Source organism: Tupaia chinensis, unplaced genomic scaffold (assembly GCF_000334495.1).
Source record: "Tupaia chinensis unplaced genomic scaffold, TupChi_1.0 Scaffold138802_1, whole genome shotgun sequence".
NCBI classification, from domain to species: domain Eukaryota; kingdom Metazoa; phylum Chordata; class Mammalia; order Scandentia; family Tupaiidae; genus Tupaia; species Tupaia belangeri.
This window is the reverse complement of record NW_006198695.1, coordinates 364,368-373,254: the sequence shown is the minus strand read 5'-3', so window position 1 is coordinate 373,254 and position 8,887 is coordinate 364,368.

The following is an 8,887-nucleotide window of genomic DNA, read 5'->3' as shown; positions in this document are numbered from 1 at the left end:
TGAAAGCGTTTTGAGAAAGTTAGCTGAAGCTCTGCAGAAAAAGCTTCGGAAAAGTTTCTTCAAACCATTCTCCATGGCAGTGTTCCTCCTCATTTCTCTCCTCAAACAAGGGCAATTTTATAAGTCTTAACAGAAAGGCACTAGGAATCGGCCTGATGGGCCTGAGTTTGCTCTCTCTGGCTTACTTTTGTTGTTCTAATGTCCTAAAGTTTTTAAAGGTTATCCAAATTTTTCTTCTGTAATATAAAAATATTAAATAGGCGTCATTAAATTGGGAATGCCCCCTTTTTTAGGGATAGGCTAAATGACTGATGTCATTTCTTACAAAAGTATCTTACATATGACAGAGCTTACACTGGAGAATAAAATTGATGTTTTAAATGTTTATTTTTAATTCCATTTCCATGAACTTTTTGGAATCTCATATTGAAAGAGAGACAGACAGTTAGAAAGCGAGAAATCACCCCCCAGAGGGGATGGCCATGCCACAATCCCTTCTCCTCCATTCTCCTCTCGCGATCTTGGGCACGTACGTACACACACCCAATGTGAGTTTTTAGCCACCGGGTCTGGGACTCGAACCGTGGTCAACTACATGGGAGTCCAGCGACATAGCCATTTCGCTAACTGCTGGTCCCCACACTGGCATGATTTTCAAGCTGCCAGGTCTGGAAGTCAAACTGTACTGGGCCATGAGAAAGTCCGCCATCTTAACTGCCACGCCACCTGCTGGCCCCAGTTTTTAACTTTTTTAGATGAGGTCTGCTTATGTCAGACCTCAGTCTTTCAGCTACATCTAAAGATGAGTACCACTGCACGAGACGTGACTCTGTTTTAGACACAGCCTCCTGTGTAGCCTAGAGCAGCCTCGACCTCACAGTCCTCCTGCCTCTGCCTCCCTGCTCTCTGGGGTTGCAGACGCAGTCCCTGGCCCGTTCTTTGGGTTAGACATGGAGCCAACCATGGTTCTCTTGTGTTGCCTGTCCTGCAGGATGTCAGCACTGATGTTGGAGACCGCCCAGCATTGATTTTTTTTTTTTTTCATTTTATTTTGCTACAGGGCACATCACCAGGGAGAGAGAGAAGGAAAGAGGGAAAGTGAGAAAGCAAGTTGCCAGGTCCTGGACTCGAACCACAGTCAGCCATATGGGAGTCCAACACCTTAACCATCATGGCACCTGCTGGTCTCCCTGCACGGAATTTTTGAAAGCAGGCGAGTTTGAAATAAACGAAGAGCAGATGTGCACAGTCATGTTAAGATCATCCATGTAGTGACAGATGTTCTGGGGTAACTAGAAATCTCATTCTGACTAAGCTTAATGACAATATAAGCTATTAGAGTCACCTGTGGAGCTCAAAGAGCAAGACCATAAAGGTTTCCTCCTGGCCCATCTGAGCCCAACTCCGAGGTCTGTGAGAGTCAAGGTAAGAACTTTGGGTCTACGGTTCTTGCCAATAGTGGGTTACGTTTCCAGACATCAGAATCTTTGCTATGCTGTGGGGGTGATTTCTCCCTTTCTCTCTTTCTCTGACTCTGGCAAAATCACATGTAGAAACAAAATCTCATAACACACGAATAAGTAACCTCGGCAGAGACTTCTCATGTGCACTATGGTGCTGTTGTTTCCTCCTCTCACCCAGTAACATGGAAGCTGTACAGAGGTTGAGAAGAACGCTATGGGCTGGCCCATGGCCTACTGCTTGAGAGAGTAAGATCCCACCTGGCCAACCACTGTTCGAATCTTGGCTCTGGCTGCTTGAAAATCGTGCCGTGTGTGTGTGTGTTGTGTGCGTGTGTCTAAAATTCCAACGGGCTGGAGAGATGGAGGACGAGTGATGGCTCTGCCCACTGAGCGGAATGGGCTCTCCCTCTCTGCGCTCCTTCTCCGTCTCCCTAGTGGACGCATGGACCCTCTGCTAGAGAAAAAAAAAGTATACCATTAATAACAGCATGCATTATTTAGAGCTTAATGTTTCTTCAAACCTGTCATTCTCTTAGAACCTTCCTGAAGAGTAAAAGATGAGCATTTTCTTTCAACAACAAAGAAAGACTGTGTGTCAAAAAGAGTGATTGATGGGGACCAGCAGTTAGTGTAATGGCTATGTCACAGGACTCCCATGTAGTCGACCGCAGTTCGCGTCCCGGACCTGGTGGCTTAAAACTCACGCCGGGTGCGTGTGCGTGCGTGCCCAAGATCCCGAGAGGAGAATGGAGGAGAAGGGATTGTGGTGTGACCATCCCCCCCGGGGGGTGATTTCTCGCTTTCTATCTCTGTCTCTCTCTGTCTGTCTGGCGAGTGCACGCGCCCTATAGCGAAAACCTCTCCAAAAAAAAAAAGTGATTGATGGAGATGATCTGTACCCTTCATGAGAAAAGCCGGGTCATGGCTGTCATTTCTTGGTTTGTATAGTGTTGTGTGAGTGTGTGTGTGTGTGTGTATGTGTCTGTGAGTGCGTGTGTGTGAGTGTGAGAGTGTGTGTCTGTGAGTGCGTGTGTGAGAGTGTGTGTGTCTGAGTGAGAGCGTGTGTGTGTGTATACGTGTGTGTGTGTGTGTGTGCATTTCAGTGTCAGACGTGTCATTTCTGGCCCCTGCCTTGATTCTAAGCAGAACAGAGAGCGCCCTGGCGAGCCGGCGGTCTGTCCAGCAGGTTTCCGCTGCCCATTCATCATCGGTCGAGCTCTGTGCTGGGAGTGTAAGATGAATGGGCTCTTCCGCCTTTTCTCCTCTGTACTTGCGTGTCAGCCCCTCAGAGCGGAAAGAGAGGTGTTGGAAAAATTAAGCAGTGGAAACGCAATATGGAAAGACCTTCCAGGGCAAGTCCAGCTAGCAGTAACTTTATCATCAGGGGATTCCCCCCTCATTCTGTTCTGAAACAGCTTCAAATCCAAGTCAAACAGCAGCTGTGAACCCAGAGAGCTGGCTGAGAGTCTAGACGGCCAGTGCCTCCAGGGGTTGAGTTTAAGGTCCTTGCGCTGGTCTCCTCAAGTGACAGCAACCTGCATGGTCTAGAATTCCTTTCTGTGTATGGCTGAGTACTATTCCGTAGAGTATATGTGCCACTCTCTTTCAATTCATTAGTCTGTTTGTGGATATTTGGATTGGTTCCATATCTTCACAATTGTGAATGGTGCCACAGTGAACATAAATGTGCAAACACACACACACACACACGCACACAAAAGAATTTCTACCCTTAATGGCTTATTTGCTTAACCCTGTATGGAGTGCTCATAAAAAAAATATTATAATCTGGGCCAGCAGGCGGCGCTGCAGTTAAGGCGCTGGATTCCCACGTGGCCAGCCATGGTTAGAGTCCCGGACCTAGAGGCATGAGACTCAGAGGACGTGTATCCAAGGTCCCAAGAGGAGAATGCAGGAGAAGAAACTGCGGCCTGGCCACCCCTCCTGGGAGTGATTTCTCACTTTCCCTCTCTGTCTCTCTCTGGAGAGTGCGTGTGCCCTCACACCACCACCCCCCCCCCAAAAAAAAATTACACTAAGATGTCTATCACTTGTTTTAAAAATGCAAGATGCTAAGGAAACACTCTCTTTGGAAACATCGAATTCAGATGTACCATGTCTAGTTACTTGCAGCAGAAGAAAAGTTAGTACCTGTTTTATTGTTTCAAGGGAACAGAGGCTAGAAATGGCTGGATGTTCAATTCTTCTCAAATGTTGAGGCAATCAGATCACAACAGTTAATGTGACCACAAATAACAGGTCCATACATACATTTTTTATTTGCCAGACGGTGTGTGCCCTCGCTGAAGGGAAATAGACAGAGAAGGAAAAGAGACCACCCTCCATCCCCCCAGCTGTGAGGAGCAGTCACCCAAAATCCCTTCTCCATTTTCCCTTTGGGTTTTGGGCACCCATGCACACGTGCCCAGTGAATTTCTCAGGCTGCTGGTCTAGGACCTGAACCACTTAGTCAGCCATGTGAGATCCAGCTGCCCTAACCACCAAGCCATAGGCTGGCACTCAAAAATTTAAAGAAAAAAATTAAGTTTCTTACATTATATATTGATTTTCCATTTTACTTATAACTGTCCTGCAGTTCATTCTTCCTGTCCATCCCCCCAAATCCTGACAGTACAGATATTTTTAGGGAATTACATTGAAACCAATAGCTTCATGTAACGCACACCATGAAAACTGACTCTGAATAAAAAGGTACGCATACAAGCCACATCCACTTACCTTTCTCCGTTTGTCTCACTCACCTTTCATCTGGGAGACGGGCTGGGGGTGCCATCTTCCTGGGAAGATTTAAACGTCGGCACCTCGCTACCACTGAGAATGATCCTGTCACCTTGCACACCAGAAGCAGCCTTAGCTTTCTTAACAATCGTTGAGGGAGCTTTTAACTGGACGTGGTTTGGTTGCGACAGAGGCACCATCTGGGTGCGTGATGGCAGGCTCAGCCCAGAGCACCCTCCGCGCCTGGCATGCAGCATCACCCGTCTGTGCCTGGGACACGCGTAAACGCGCACCCAACTGATGGCACATGGGTAACAGGAGACACGTCCCGGTAAGTCGGGTGCTTTGTCCACGGTGAGACCGAGAGCCGGCTGGTTTCAGGAGCTCTTAAAAGTGCTGAGTATACGGGACCAGCAGTTAGCGTAATGGCTATGTCGCTGGACTCCCACATAGTCGACTGCGGTTCATGTCCCGTACCCAGTGGCTTAAAACTCACGCCGGGCGCATGTGCGTGTGTGCCCAAGATCCCGAGAGGAGAATGGAGGAGAAGGGATTGCGGCGTGACCATCCCCCCTGGGGGGTGATTTCTCGCTTTCTGTCTCTCTGTCTCTCTCTGTCTGGCAAGCACACGCACCCTATAACAAAAGCCTCTTCAAAAAAAAAAAGTGCTGAGTATACAGGAGTAAGGTAACAGCCCGAAGTTCCCAACCTCATTTAACTTATGCTAAAAATAAAAATATTGGCCAGTAGGTGGTGTGGGGGTTAAGGCACTAGACCTCCACATAGGTGACCATGGTTCGAGTCCCAGCCCTAGCAGCCTGAAGATCACACCAGGCGTGCGGGTGTATGTCCAAAATTCCAAGAAGAAAAAGGAAGAGAAGGGATTGTGACATGCACATCCCCCCAGAGGGTCATTTCTCATTTTTCTTCTCTCTACAAGATGGTTCTTCCTAAGAGTCCATACCCATTTTCCTAGATGCTCCATTTATTCGTTTATAACAAGTTAGTATGAATTTCTTTTGGTGGGGATGTTGGGTAGAGTAGGTTATAAAGAAAGAGAAGTTGGCCAAGGAATGCAACTCCCTACTGTCACAGAGCAGCACAGGGTAGGGAGGCTGCACGAGCGCCCCTACTCTCACGCCAGCACCCTAACCACGCCTCCTCACCTCACGCACATGTGTGGACTGGACGGTCCCTAAGCTGTCCCAGGAGGGCTGCTGCCCATCGTGAGGAGCAAATCACCAATGATACTAGAAGAAACTTCATGGAGCAAAGACTGCTTATTAAACACGACTGCTAAGCGCTAAGAAACAAAACTGAAAAAGAAGTGCTTACGTATTGCTGGAATTCAAAACAGAAAGAACAATGTGAAAAGTCCTATGTACTTATTAAGAAACAAAAGGTTTCGGTCCTTCTGCCCAGGCAGGAGAGTTGAGGCCTTCAGAAGAGGATTCCTCATGGCTCCTGTTAACTAGTCATTGCAGGGGACAGGAAAAATGAAGATTTTCTACCGATAATTCAGCCTCCAACAAAGCTAGCACGCCACGCAGTTTTCTATTTTTTGGTTTTTTAAATCTTTTGTTGTTGTTGTTGTTGTTGTTGTTGTTTTAAGAAAAACAGTAATTACAATTATTTTCTTTTTTTTTCTTTTTTTCTCTTTCTTTGTCATTTTCTTTTTTCTTTTCTCTCCACTCTTCAATATCCATTCAATGTGTTTCTAGATGGATTTAAGGGCACTGTAGCTAAACATTGAAATACTATCAGAGTTAACATATTCCTCAACATCTACTCAATCTGCTGCACCAGTGATCACAACAGAACGGCAAAGAGATTCCAGATCACCTCTTTCTGCTTGCTCCTGAACACTCAGATTGAACTTCAAGAATTCAAAAGAAAAACGCCATCCATCAGATGACAAGAAATCACCACAGGACCACAGAAATATGGGAAAGCAAGAAAATACCTCTCCTCCAAGGGAAAAGAATAATTCCTCTTCATCCACAAGCAGTTCAATGCAAATCATGGAAACGTCTGATAAAGAATTTAGAACATTTATAATGGCGAAGCGTTGATTGCCCAGTACAGCCACTGCTAAAAATTAATGATATAAGCATACATCTTTGATTTGATTATAAAACATTGTATACATGTATTAAAAACCTTACTGTACCCCACAAAGATGTAAATGATATGTAAATCAGAAATTGAATAAAAAAGAGAAAAAACACAACTCAATATCATGTTTCAAAAATTAATAAACACAGAAAATTCTTGCCAATAGTATTCCACTGTTTTACTCTACTTTATGCTGTGTTATACCTATTCTGTCTGTATGGCATAAATCCTATAAAATGATGTGCTACTGCCTTTTCTGCCACCCAGTGTCCTTTGGTGTCAAATTGATAACTCCAAGATCAGCAGCAGAAGGGATATTTTCACAATGGAAATCAGCAAATGCTACTAAATCAGAGCTTGATTTACTGATTGTGTGATTATCTAGACTTGAGATAAGAAGGGAGAAAAAATAAATAAACAAGCTAAACTCAAATGCGTAGCCACTACATGGTACCAAAAAGTTGAAGAAATATTATAATAAGTAATAAAATTATTTTTCAACTTAATGAAAGAAAGTGGCTCTTATTATTGATGAGCAAGTACAATTTAGGAAAACATATACCCACACAACAATGTAAACAAAAATATAAACCAACATCCAGGCTAGAACTAAACTCATTTGTCAATAAACCAAACAACTTCTTTGCTGAATCAGATAGTAATCAAGCATTAATTTTAAGTCAGATATTGTCAGTAACCTTTGAATTGCAACAATTAGTTAAGTATAAATTTAAGAGGTGAGCAAAATCAATGCCAGTATTTTGTAAGAATCAATTGAATATACAGAGTTTCCAATAAAGAGTCATATATATTTTATTGTGGAAAATTGTTTGTCATGTATTTTTATAACAGTGAAATTTATTTAAACACTTGTATACGTATATGCATGCGTATTTCTGGTTGCTAAATATTTACTGACATGTTATTGACTATTAGTTGAAAGAGTTGAGAGAAAGAGTTCTAGACAAAAAGTCAGATGTACAAATGTCCGTAAGCTATTTGAGAGAAAACAGTGAGGCCAGCATAGGTGAAGGGAAAAATCAAAAAACAATGAGAGGAGGGTAGGAAGGGACAGAAGGTAAGAAAGAGGGTGGAAATATTTCTAGGAACTAGAAATGGAACATTTTTTGTAATGTGCATGATTGAGTCACTATGCAGTGTGTACTGGATGGGAAATCGCATTTTGTGTGCTGTGATGATGCTTAAGGAAGGGATGTAAATTAAGTTACAAAAAAAAGAAAGTTTCGGAAAAAAAATCCATTCGATGACCACAGTTAGGATATATAGCCCCAGCTAGGTGATACTTTATAGGATGCCTGAAGTTAGACTTGTGTTCATGGAAATGTATATATCAGCTGTGTTTGCTATGAAAATATTTAGATTAATTAAGATCTTTAGTAATTCAATAAAAAATGGGGGGAAAACAGTATAGAAAGTAAACATAGATACCAGAGACAGTGTGGGAAGAGAGTGGGAGATGGCTGAGGGTAAGAGATAGGGAATCAAGGATGGGGGGGAAGCAAAACATATAGGAAACAAGAAATGGAAAATTATTTGTTGATAACACGTATGTTGATGTGCTTGATTGAGACAATATACAATGTACTCTGGATGGAAAATCTCATTTTGTATGCTGTAATGATGTACAGTGAATGAACATAAACAAATAAATAAATAAATACATAAAAGAAAAGAAAAAGAAACAAAAGTTTCCTACACCTGAATACATAAGCATAGCACATCTGATTTGTTATCATGTCAAGTTCAACTGTATCATTTTAAAACTGTTTTTAGAGATTTTTGCCTTAGGGTACATGTACTTATGAGAGAGAGAGAGAGAGACAGAGGGAAAGTGAGAAATCATCCCCTGAGGGGATGGCCATGCTGCAATCCCTTCTCCACTCTCCTGGGATCTTGGGCACGCATGCACCCGCACAAGCCACTGGGTCTGAAACTCGAACTGCAGCCAGCCATGTGGGAGTCCAGTGATGTAAGTGCTACGCCATCTGCTGGTCCCCAACTGTTTCATTGTACACATGAACCAAATGAAGATCCGCGTCCAAAGGTTTTAGTGTCAGATTCAATAGAAACTAACACCTTGCATATTGGAAAGGTCTGTGGACTTTCTGGGAGATTTTAGACCACTCGATATTCCAGCCATCAAATACTTGCTGTACTGGACGGGTCGCTGGACTTCCACGTAGTCGGCCGTGGTTCGAGTCCCGGACCCGGTGGCTTAAACTCACGCCAGGCGCGTGTGCGTGCGTGCCCAAGATCCTGAGAGGATAACAGAGGAGAAGGGATTGTGGCGTGACCATCCCCCCTGGGGGGTGATTTCTCGCTTTCTGTCTCTATGTCTCTCTCTGTCTGTCTGACAAGCACACGTGCCCTAAAGCAAAAACCTCTCCAAAAAAAAAAGAAAAAAAAAAAAAGACAGTTTTCAGTTTTAAAAAAAGTCATGTCACTTAACATCAAGACCATGTTTAAAGTAATTATACTTTATTTAGTGAGCAAACAGCCACAGTTACACAGGCTATTTGTTATTATATAAAAGAAAAAAGAAAGCGTAG